The 12,874-nt window shown below is 32.7% G+C and overlaps 1 protein-coding gene across 6 annotated transcripts in view; it reads right to left on the bottom strand.

Annotated features, from left to right (window-relative positions):
• Positions 1-12,874, bottom strand: part of KANSL1L (KAT8 regulatory NSL complex subunit 1 like) — a 169,914-nt gene that overhangs the window by 154,321 nt on the left and 2,719 nt on the right. For 2 of the 6 annotated variants that reach the window (XM_077154960.1, XM_077154958.1), the window contains exon 1: positions 6,779-10,117. The exons of the other annotated variants lie outside the window; for them this stretch is intronic. The gene's annotated coding sequence lies outside the window, so the exon portion shown is untranslated. Of the gene's footprint in view, positions 1-6,778; positions 10,118-12,874 lie in introns of those variants that run through there. 6 annotated transcript variants of the gene reach the window in all.

The raw sequence follows: 12,874 nt of genomic DNA on the forward strand, positions 1-12,874 counted from the left end.
TAGACGATAAAGATTTAGATGGTGTAATCTAGGAATGCCTAGAGTGTATAATGATAGTGACTAAATGTACAAATTTAAAAATGTTTTTGCATGAGGAAGAACAAAAGAATGTCATTACTGCAGTGTGCTGAAAATAGATGGTAATTAATATTTTAAAATTTCAACTAATGTGTGAGACTAAAGCAAAAAATGTTTATTTGGTACAAATCTATACTTTGACTACTGCATCTCCTAATATAACTTATGTAGATAGTTGATTGAACACCTTAAGTACATGGAACATTGTATAGGACATGAGATTTTGTTGGTTTGTCCAGGTGATGCCCTGATGAATCCCAGAGCGATTTGTTCAGTGAGTGGGAAAGTATTTGCAAAGTCCCCTTCGGGGAATGGTGAGAACGGGGGAAAACTCAACTTCCCCAAGTTGAATTCTTGATATTCTCACAAGCAGTGTGGACAACCAAAGCTATAGGCTGAGCTCCCAGTCTTGGGGTTTGTTCATATGAAACTTAACCCCACAAGGGATAGGTCAAGCCTACTTAAAATTAAGCCTAAGAGTCACCCCCAAGAGAACCTCTTTTGTTGCTCAGATGTGGTCTCTCTCTCCAGCCAATACAGCAAGCAGACTCACCACCCTCCCCCTGTCTACATGGGACATGACTACCAGGGGTGTGGATCTTCCTGGCAACGTGGGACAGAAATCCCAGAATGAGCTGAGATTCAGCATCAAGGGATTGAGAAAAACTCTAGAATGAGCTGAGAACCAGCATCAAGGGATTGAGAAAACCTTCTCGACCAAAAGGGGGAAGAGTGAAATGAGACAAAGGGTCAATGGCTGAGAGATTCCAAACAGAGTCGAGAGGTTATCCTGGAGGTTATTCTTATGCATCAAGTAGGTATCATCTTGTTATTCAAGATTTAATGGAGAGGCTGGAAGGAACTGCCTGAAAATGTAGAGCTGTGTTCCAGTAGCCATGTTTCTTGAGGATGGCTGAATAATGATATAGCTTTCACAATGTGACTCTGTGATTGTGAAAACCTTGTGTCTGTTGCTCCATTTATCTACCTTATCAACAGATGAGTAGAACATATGGAATAAAAATTAAATAATAGGGGGAACAAATGTTAAAATAGATTAGCTTGAAATGCTAGTGATCAATGAGAGGGATCAGTAAGGGGTATGGCATGTAAAAATTTTTTTTTCTTCTGTTTGTTATATTTTTCTGTTGTCTTTTTATTTCTTTTTCTGAATTGATGCTAATGTTCTGGGAAATGATCATGATGATGAATATGCAACTATGTGATGATATTGTGAATTGCTGAGTGTATGTGTTGGGAATGTTTGTGTTTTTTGTAATTTTTTTAATTAATAAAAAATTAAGAAAAAAAATATTGTAATTAGATGCCAGTAATAGTTGCACAACTCTGTATGTATATTAAAAGCCTCTGAACTGTAAATTTTAATTGAGTGGACTGTATAGTTTGTGAATTATATCTCAATAAAGCTATTATAACAAAAAAAGCAAACCTCAGACTAGCAGAAGATATTTACAACATATATAACAGACAAAAGCTTAATATCCAGAATATAAAAAGAACTCTGACAAATGAGCAAAGGATATAGTCAGACACTTCACAGACGATGAAATTCAGTGGTTATGAAATGTGCTCAATTCTACTAACAATGAGGGAATTGTAGATCAATGTAACAAAAGATCAGTTTTCCAAAATTCACAAAAATGTTTTAAGTCTGAAACTAAGATTTCTCATATAGACTGGGACTATAAATTGTTCAGTTATTTATAATGCTGAAAATGTGTTCATCAAAGGTAGACAAGAGAGCAGTATTTGTAAAATCAAAACTTTTTTTGAAACAACCTAGACATTAGACATCCAGATTTGTATTACACAATATCATATCGAAAAGTAATGAACTAAATTGATCCAAGGAAATTTTCTATAAATAAAATGAGAAATGACCCTAAATAAAATTTTTAAAAAATAATGAACTAAATCTATATGTATCAAAATAGACAGATCTCAAAAACAATGTTGAAATAAAAATTGTTATACATTGCATGCATGTGCATACATATATACACCACAGTGCTATATGAATAAAATACAAACAAAATCATAACTACCATATATATGTGTGTGTATGCATATGCAAGCAAAAGTTTGGCAGAATAAAAAATGGACTACAAAAATACCCACCAAATTTGTAACAGACATCGCATCAGTTAAATTCCATGAAATGGAATTAGGAATGGTAGATTAAGAGGACTTGGGCTTTATTTACAAAGTTTATTACTTGGTGGAAAAGGCAGTACAAAAATTTTTAAATATTCATACTTTTTAATTCTGAGTGATAAAATATAGATGTTGGCTTTTATGGAGTGCATGACTGTGTCTGTGTGTGTATACTTTACTGCATAAAGTCTCAAAATGTAAACATATTTGCATAATCCTCCCAAACTCTGTATGTCTCAAAATTTACACACTTCTTTATAATGTCTCAAAAATAAGCAATAAATCCTATATATAATAAATTCCCACTTACACTAAATTCCCAAAACAGGAAAACAAAAAATAACCAGATTTATTTTTACTTTTTACATTCTATTTTGATGAGAAATAAAAAATAATCCTAAAACAAGCTAACATTTGGAAATTTTTTTCAAGTCAAATCGTTTGATCAACTCAATGATCCATATCTTATCAATAAACATCTATAAGAGGACTTTGGTACCACATTCATTTCTCAGGGAAACTGTTTTAACCACAGTCCTTGTTGATGGCATAGTCATAATCAAAAGATCCAGTACTTTTTCTCCCCACCCCCTCTTCCTCTCAAAAATTTGAACAGGGTGCTATGGATATAATCAAAGTGGCTAGCAACAGGGACAGAAGGTAAAATATCATGAGGTACGTGAATTCATTTGGGGCCATGGATAAACTGAATAAAAGATACGGGGAAACCAAAAATATAAGGTAGAGGAAAGATACACAGATTAGCAATTAAGAAATACAGCTGGTAACAAAAAGAGAAGGGGAAAGGAATGTAGAGATTGAGAGTGGAAGGTACATTTATGGATAGAGAACTAGAATAAAACACAATATAAAAACTATTTCTGCTGAAATTTATGGGACCCTAAATATCCCACCTCCTATTCTCCTGTTATTCATGCCTTTGTATAATAATCTTCTCTTCTTGAGGATAGACTGGATTTGGTGACTCACTTTTTTTTTTTTTAACTTTTTTATTGTATAGTTCAACATATACACAAAACAAAGAAATAAAAAAAGCAATAGTTTTCAAAGCACCCTTCAACAAGTGGTTACAGGACAGATCCCTGAGTTTGTCACGGCCTACCATACAATCCTTTCATATTTTCCCTTCTAGCTGCTCCACAACATAGGAAGCTAGAGGGCTTAAGTATTTTTTTTACCATAATAATCGACCTTTTTCCTTCTTTTTTTGTGAACAATAACATACATGCAAAAAGCTATAAATTTCAAAGCACAGCACCACAATTAGTTGTAGAACATATTTCAGACTTTGGCATGGGTTACAATTTCACAATTTTAGGTTTTTACTTCTAGCTGCTCTAAAATACTGGAGACGAAGAGATATCAATTTAATGATTCAGCATTCATATTCATTTCTTAAATCCTATCTTCTCTGTATAACTCCACCATCACCTTTAATCTTTCTATCTCTCTCTTTAGGGGTGTTTGGGCTATGGCAATTCCAAATTTTTCATACTGAAAGGGTTTGTCACTAATATGGGGTAGAGAGATGGAACTACCTGATGTTCTGGGGAGGCTACGCTAGGTTTCAGGACTTATCTGGACCAGGGACCCATCTGGAGGTGGAAGGTTTCTGGAAAATTACTCTAATGCATGGAACCCTTGTGGAATCTTACACATTACCCTAGGTGTTCTTTAGGATTGGCTGGAATGGTCCTGTTTGGGGGTTGGCAGGTTATGATAGGTAGCCAAGGGGTGGCTCACTTTTATCAAAGAGAATGCAGCAGAAATGATGAGATATTACTTATGCAATTAGGTTACAAAAAGAACACAGCTTTCATCTTCTCACCCTCTCTCAAGCTCTTGTTCAAGGAAGCTAGTTGTCATTTTGCAAGGTAGAGAGTCCCACATGGCAAAGAACTAAGATATTTGGCCAACAGAGAGCAAAGACCTGAGACTGCCAACAGTCACGTGAGTGCTCAGTAAATATTTGGTGAGTGAATGAGTAGCTGCCATTACATTTTGGATAAAATCCAAAGTCATCTTTACCATGACCGACAAAGCTCTACATTACAAGTCTCTGGCTAACTTGCCTTCCATAACCCTATAACCCTTTGTGGCTGACTCCACTCAAGAAATATTGGCTTCCATGCTATTCTTGAAACACACCAATTAATGGACTTTGTGCTTGCTCTTCTCTCAGCCTGGAACAGTTTCTCACAGATAACAAGACTGACTCCCTCACTTCATTCATGCTTTTACTGTATGGTCACCTCATCATAGAGTCCTTCCCTGATCAACATATTCAAAATGTCATCCCCTCACTTCATGACTCTCCATTCCCTTATAGTGCTTTATTGTTCTTCATAGGAATAATCACCACCTAACATTACATTTTATTCTAGGGAGGAGGAATAATAAGGGTGGGAACACTATTTTGTTAAATGTTCTAATCCCCAGCACTCAGTGTAATGCCTGGCACACAGTACTTATCATGTATTTACGGAGTGAATTAATAAACAAACTGGTGGGTCATGATTTTTGAAGGTGTTCCCAGATTTAGATAGCTATTAGTAATAACAACATCTGTTTCAACTACTATTTTTAAAATAAATGCTACAAATCTAACAATATATAAAAAGAGGGCGGGCCGCGGTGGCTCAGCGGGCAAGGTGCTTGCCTGCCATGCCGGAGGACCTCGGTTCGATTCCCGGCCCCAGCCCATGTGAAAAACAAACAAACAAACAAAATACAATAAAACAAGAAAATGTTTAAAGATGTTTCCCTTTCTTCCTCCCTTCCTTCCTTCCATCCTTCCTTCCTTCGCTCTGTCTTTCCTTCCCTTCCTCCCTCTCTCTTTAAAAAAAAAAAAAAAAAAAAAAAAAAAAAAAAAAAGAATAATATATCACAACCAAGTATGGTTTATACTAGGAATGCAAGGTTATTTCAACATTAACAAATCAATCAATGGTATTCACCATTTCAAAAAGACTAAAGAAGAAAAATTCTATGTTCACTTCCATAGATGCAGAAAAAAGTATTCAATAAAATTCATTATCCACTCATGGATATTGAGGTTTTTTTTTTTAATTTAGGCAAATGAGGAAGAAAAAGGAAATTACTTGATAAAGAATATCTACCCCCCCCAAAAAAAAACCTACAGCTTACATGATAATTAATGGTGAAAACTAAATTCTTTACCAAAAGATTAGGGAAGAGGCAAGGTGTCTTTTCTCAAATCCTACTTAATGTTCTACTGGAGGTCCTAAGGAGTGTAATAGGAAAAAAGAAAAGAAATAAAAAGACATACAGATTGGATACTAAGAAATAAAACTGCCTTTATTCAGATGACATGATTTTCTGCATAGAAAATCCCAAGGAATCTACCAAAAAAAGCTTCTAGAACGAATAAATGAGTTTAGTAAAGTAGCAGTACACAAGGGCAACATACAAAAATAAACGTGTATAAAAATTTTAAATAGAAATTTAAAAAGCAGTATTAATTCCAACAGCTCCAAATATATGAAATATATCCAACAAAATATGTGCAAGATCTATATGCTGAATGCTATGAAACACCAAAGACAGAAAACTAGGAAAAGATACACTGTATTAATGAATTATATTATTCAGTACTGTTAAATACCAATTGTCTTCTGATATATATATTCAGTATAATCCCTGTGAAAATCCAGGCAGGATTTTTTGCTGATTTCAACAAGCTGATTTAAAAATGTATATGGAAAAATCAAAGGAACCAGAATAGCCAAAACAATTAGTGAAAAATCAGAATAAAGGATTCACACTTTCTATAATCTTATAAAAGTCAAAACAGTGTGGAGATGGCAAAAGGATAGACACAAAAATCAATGCAAGGGGAAAAGGAGCTCAGAAATAGATGCACAGGCATAGGTCAATTGATTTTTGACAGATGCAAAGGCAATTCAATGTGGAAAGGATAGTTTTTTAAACAAATAATTCTGAAACACATGCAAAAAATGGAACCTTAACCCATACCTTATATCTTATATAAAATTTAACTCAGAATAGATCATAGAGCTAAATTTAAAATCTAAAACTATAAAACTTCTAGGCATAAGAGAAAATCTTCGTGATACCGGGTTTAGCAAAGATTTCTTAGATATGACAGCAAAACACTACCCACACACACACAAAAGAAAAAATCAAAGAATTATAGTCCTCAAGATTAACATAACTGCTGAATAAAACAAATTAAAAAAGAAATATTTAAAACAGAACAGTTTGGGAGCTTCTGTATGCAAATATGCAGAAGGTACACATTCAGGAGTTAACGAAAATCAGATGTGCTTGCTCCTGAATATCAGAGTTGACCACTCAGGTTAACTTTGCAAAACGGTTTAATCATTATCCAGTTTTAAATGGTATTTATACTTAATCATACATTATTTAATTTATACACATAATGGGTAACTGGTTAAAGGCAGAATGCATAAGGAACACAGACATTAGAAAAATTAAATAATGAATAATTCTACAAATTCACCTCAAGATAATCTCCATCAGTTCCATAAGGAGCATCCCATATGATGATAATTCTTTTATAGCACTCCAAGGTGTCTCCAGCATATTATAGTCAATTTAAAAAGCAAAACAGCAAGAATATCTAACAATGATAGCCATCCAGTTTTCATTTGGGGCAAAAAGACTATCCATATCGTTTTATTTATAAGAAATACTTGTGCTGAAATTTTATTTCAACTTCTAAAATCAAAACAAAACAAGAATTCACAAATTATGGAAACAACCCAGTTGACTTTTTTAAAGGAGAAAATGAAAAGTGGCCAACATAAAGTCATAAAAGTAGTTTTGCCTATTTTTGGTTAGAAGCTAGATTTTCATCTCCCTTTAATATATATTGAATAAATATATTCAATTCTAAAGCCATCATTCAGCTATTCACTTAATATATATTTAGTGAACAACAGGCAAAAGATGTATGAAAAATAACAGGGAACATAACAAATAGGATTTCTACTCTCAAGGAGCTTCTATTGTATCAAATGGTAGTTTACAGAATAAATTAAAAAGAAAATAGCAAGTAAGTAAATTTCCAGAAGTGTTTTTATGAAAATAGTGTAGAATGATAGAGCATGACTAGGAGATAATTTAGATGTGTAGGTGAGAGAAGGGCCTCTCTGTCGGTGATATTTGCTCTGACACCTGAAATGACAATAACAAACTAACCCAAAATTTGAATAATGAGACTTCCAAGAAACAAAAAAAAAACTAAAAGAGGAATAAATTTAGTGAGTTTATGGAACAAAACTGGCAAATATGTCTAGAGATTAATGAGCCAGAGAGAGTGTGATAGGAAATAAAATCAGAGGTAGATAGAGGCCAAACCATGGACATTTTATATGTCATAGGAAAGTCACTGAAGAGATTTAGGTGTAAGAGAAATATAATTTGATTCACATTTTTTGTTTTTAAAAAAACCACTCTAGCTGTTCTGTAGAGAAAAAATTTGTAATTGAGCAAGCATAGAAGCAGGAACAGATTAGAAAGATACTGAAGTAATCTAAATGAGAGATGGCAGCAATGGCGTGAAGTAGTGGGGCAGTTGCAGAAGTGAAGAAAAATGAATGAATTTAGGTCATTTCTCAAGGTACAGTTGATGAAACATTTAATGGTCAAGATTTTGTAGGGCTTGAGAGAAAGAAGTCAAGAAGACTCAGATTTTTGGCTTAAACAACTCGGCGGTCAATGGGGCTATTTTCTGAAATAGGGCAGACTTGGAGATACAGAAGGTTGAAGAAAAATTAAAAGTTCTCATTGAGATATGTTAAGTTTAAAGTAGTCATCTAGGTATAAGTCATATAAACAAGTCTAGTGCTCAAATGACAGAGCATGGTTAGAGAGAGATTTTGGGGAGTCTACTAGCATATATATAGTATTTAAAGCCAAAGGCCTAAATGAGCTTATCTAGGGAGACGGTATAGGCAAAGAAGAGAAAGGAGCCCAGGTCCAAGGTCCAGGTCCAAGTACTGGGGCTCATTCACATTTGGTTGAGCAAAGGAGGACGTGTTAACAAAAGAAAAGCCTGAGAAGGAGACAGAAAAGAGTAAGTCAGTAAGGTGAAAGGAAACCCAAGAGTGGAATCAAGATACCAAATTGTTTAAAAGTGCATAAAGAAGACATGATCAACTCTGTCGAATATTAGAGAGGCCAAGTAGAGGATTAAACAACTAATCAATGATGTTACTTTTTAAAGAAATGTGCCGAAAAGTTTTGCTTTTTCTTAATTAAAAAGTATATATCACTGGATAAATTAAGCATTCTATTAAAATGAAATTATATACAATAATTAATAGCATACTTACAACTGACATGCTGATTAATTTTTTTAATAAAAATCACTTCTTTATCATATATATTTACTATTAGAATGAAAGCAGAATTTGTATGTTTATATTTACTGCCATATGCTTAGTGCCTAGAACAGTGTTCGGCATGCAGCAGGCCCTTAAATAAATATTTATTTAATAAATATCACAAAATAATTTTAAAGTTTGAAGGAGTGAGGTTCGTAAGATATTTTACTGAAAGGGGTCTTAAGACAAAAACAGTAAGGAAATGTTAGTATAGAACAGCACTGTCCACTAGAAATATGATGTGAGCCACATATGTAATTTTAAACATGCTAATATTCACATTTTTAAAAGTAAAAAGAAACAAGTGAAATTAATTTTAATAACATTTTCATATAACCCAGTATACACAAAATATTATTTCAACATATAATTAATATTAAAACATTAAGATAGTTTACTTTCTTTTTTTGTATGTATTTTGTGTACCAAGTTTTCTAAATCCAGGAAGTATTTTTTATTTGGACTAGCCACATTTCAAATGCTCAACAGTCATATGTGGTTAGTGATGAGTGTTCTAGATAGTACAGGAATATAACTATATTAAGATAAAGTATATGGCTTCCCTGAGAAACCAGGAACCAACCATTAATTATTATATCAGTCCCCAAATTTCTTGGCCAAACATATCATTTAATATTTTTAAGCAGCTATCATATTCTAGCCTACACAGAAAGCACATGGAGCTTTTGAAGAGCCTCTGAAGAAGTATCTTGATTGTCTTATGAATAATAAATTTCTAATTATTCCGGTGACTGATAAACATACTTGTGAGAAAAAAAAATTCTTCCCATCCTCCCTAAAATCTAACAAATTTCTTTCTAGCTGCCAAAATACTGTATTACTCCAGACACTACCATTATCTTTCACTGTTTCTAATACACTTTAGAGATTCTAAGACAAAATAGGTCCCTTCCCTAAAGAGTTTAGTCTAAATTATATGACCTCAAAGAACTTGGCAGGAGGAAAACTGAGAAAACTAAACTCCTTTTGGCCATACCATACAGAAACTAAAATACCAAGCTAATAGGATTTACAAAGCACAGCTACATGTTAACAAACCACATCAATCCTCTTTCAAAGGAAGCATCTAGATGGATCATCTTGCTTATCTAGCAAGAGGCAACAGTTCTAGATAATCCAAAAACCTATTCTACTTCTTGAGAAAGAATTCCACTTTTATGGAGTTTTCAACTTACATTCCAGTTTAACTTAGCATATCTGCAGCCCAGAAGTTTTATGGTCACCAAAAAAAATCAAAACAGTTTGCTGTAAAACTGTAACAGATAATCCGCTAAGTAAATAACCCTTCAGCCAACAATCCAGATCTCAATATATATCCACTTTTCTTAGAAATTTCATAAAAACCAACAGAGAAGGACAAGCCAAAATTCATGACTTTTTATAATATACATTTAAAATTACAAAAAATAAAACCTTTTTTCTCTTCATTACATTAAATTTCAAAGAATAAAACTTTTTTCTTTTTCATTATATTAAATTTCATAATAAAATCAAATTAACTCATTAAAAGAAGGAATTTTAAAGTTAAGTCTATCACCACAAATTTTAATTTTTGATTCACAATTTAATCCTAGGAAAATTGTTTTTGAATTAAGTAAGGCATTAGTTGTTCTGAAATCACATTAATACCAAAAAAAAAAAAAGGCCTTTGCCCTCTTGTCTCCAGAATGTTTCCATTAGTGGCTCAATTTGTATTTTTAAATAGATTCATTAATCATACATATTTATGGTCTAGCATTAACTAAATGCAATCTGATCCTGTGAAGAACATGAGATATTTGGTAAAAGCTGCGTGTTAAATAGCAAATGATTACTGAGTTGGTCCTGACTCATTAACCAAATCTTTCTAAATTAATATATATAGGTTACATATACCAAATTAACATTAGCATGCTTTCTAAATCTAGCATTTCTAACTTTAGAGTTGAAATTGATAGTCTAAATAATCTAGAACAGAAGAACTAGCTTTCCTCTTGAGAATGAGCTTTAAAGACTAAAGACCAAATCTGATTTGCCATGCTCTAAAATGTTGCTCCATATTCTCATTCTCATTTGTATTCTAGCATGTATATGTATATTCCAAATAGTCCATGGAAATACTCTATCCAAATCTATCCTTGAACATTAAATTTATTTCTTTCAACTGCAATCTGGATAATCCCAATTCCCATACATGCACAGCAGAAACACAAACTAGGAATAAAAGTATCATAAAGAAGGTAGATTAACCCTTAAACTAAAAGTGAAAAGACTACCAACAGCATTTTGAAAGAGGAGACCCCTGAAGTAGGATCAAATTTTAAATTATTTCCACATTTATGGCTTAAATGTGTTTCATATAGCTGATCCATGCTAATAAGAGTTGGAATAAAAAAAAAGACAAATACTTTTAGCAAAACTGAGAGGCGCTTTTAAACATTACTAAAATACAAGGAGGCCAAAACTTCTAATTTGTAACTCATAAAGAACAATCCATTTAAAACAGCAGAAGTATTGAGAATGAGTTCACATAGGTACAATTCTATTCCTCAAATACATAAGAATTAATGGAAGGTAAGAATACAAAATACAATGTTATGTCTTCAAGACTTATGTCACATTACGGGGATTCTCAATTCACAACAGGAAACATTGCAGCAAATGGTATGACCTGGGTACCGGTAGCTCAGTACTTTGCATTCAATAATGTTTGAAAAGTATGCCTAAAAAGGAATCCTCTTTTTTTTTTTCTAGTAACCATATTTAAAAAAAGTAAAACAATAATAATAATAATAATAATAAGGCATTCTCTTTGAAGACTAAACAAATTTATTAGAGATAAAGCTACTTGGATGGCCACTTAACACATCAAACAGATCATAATTTAGATAGAATTATTACTACTCAGTAATAACTGCATGACTCATAGGACTATAAATGAAGGGTAATTTTTTTCTATGTAAATCTATTTGGATCTAAAAGTTTACACTTAGACATGTACACTTTTGGCTTCAATTTAACTTCACATGGTTAAACATTGATTAACAATCTACTAATGAAAACTTTTTTTAATTATTAAAAGCAATATGCCTGAGAATTCAGGTATATTGTGCTGGAAATAAAGCCTCAATACTACAAATGAATAAGTAAAGAATTCATAAAAGTATTACAAAGCCTCAGTACAAAAAAAATGCATTTTATCCTAATTTAGCAATACTCAGAGAACTTTCACATTCATATAGAAATAAAGTTTTTAAAAGAAATTTTAAAAAATCGAAGATTAAAAACATCCATTATGAATTGTCTTCAGGCTTTCATTATGGACTCTCTAATGGAAGGTATAATACTTCCATTTTTATTAATGTTTGCTGGGTATTTATCTCATGTGGTCAAGGAATAAAGAAAACAGTTCAATGAAATAGTCCTTCAGAACAATACTTTTAAAAAAAACAGAAATATTTTGGAAATGGTATACCTTTGCCTTTCTAAATCATACTGAAAATAATTTAAAATTGTCTTGATGACACAAGTTAATCATTATATACAGTATTCCATTATAGTACTGTAATGCAGTACGACTTTAAGGATGGCAGTGTAAGAGATCATAAAATTTAAAGGCAGTAAATTAGTCATTGCCTATTACTTATCACTTCTGCTGCTAACAGCCTCATTCCTTGCTGCTTGTAATTTGATGAAACTAATAAATAAACAATCCTAAAATGAAAGAAGCAAGTTTCTGCCTGCTCCAACTACTATCTAATTCTGTATAGATAAATGTAAAAGCGCATGACTAGATATAAGGGAATGAACACATGAAAATAAGAATTACATATTACATATAATAAGGTTTATAGAGTAGGAGCGTAGGTAAAAGGCAGCAGATAATGCTACAAGCAATAAGAGGTGGGCTATCAAGAGAAATCTGAATAATGAAACAAAGGAACTTGAGCACATTAAGCAGCTTGCTTTTTTTCAAACACAGAAAAGGCTACAGGTGAAACTAGAAAGATCAGAGTAAAATCTGTAAATGAATTCCATACAAGACAGATAAACAAATAAAAGAACTGAGGTAGTCTAAGTCATCATGATCAATGGCATCAAAAGTGTTTGAAACTCTTGGATAATGCAGCAGTCAGATAATGGGAAGAGACTGGAAGTTTTAGTAGATACCACTGAGAAGAGCAATGAGGCCCCACCTGAATGGAAAA

The sequence above is a fragment of the Tamandua tetradactyla genome, chromosome 3 (genome assembly GCF_023851605.1).
Source record: "Tamandua tetradactyla isolate mTamTet1 chromosome 3, mTamTet1.pri, whole genome shotgun sequence".
In the NCBI taxonomy this organism is placed as follows: domain Eukaryota; kingdom Metazoa; phylum Chordata; class Mammalia; order Pilosa; family Myrmecophagidae; genus Tamandua; species Tamandua tetradactyla.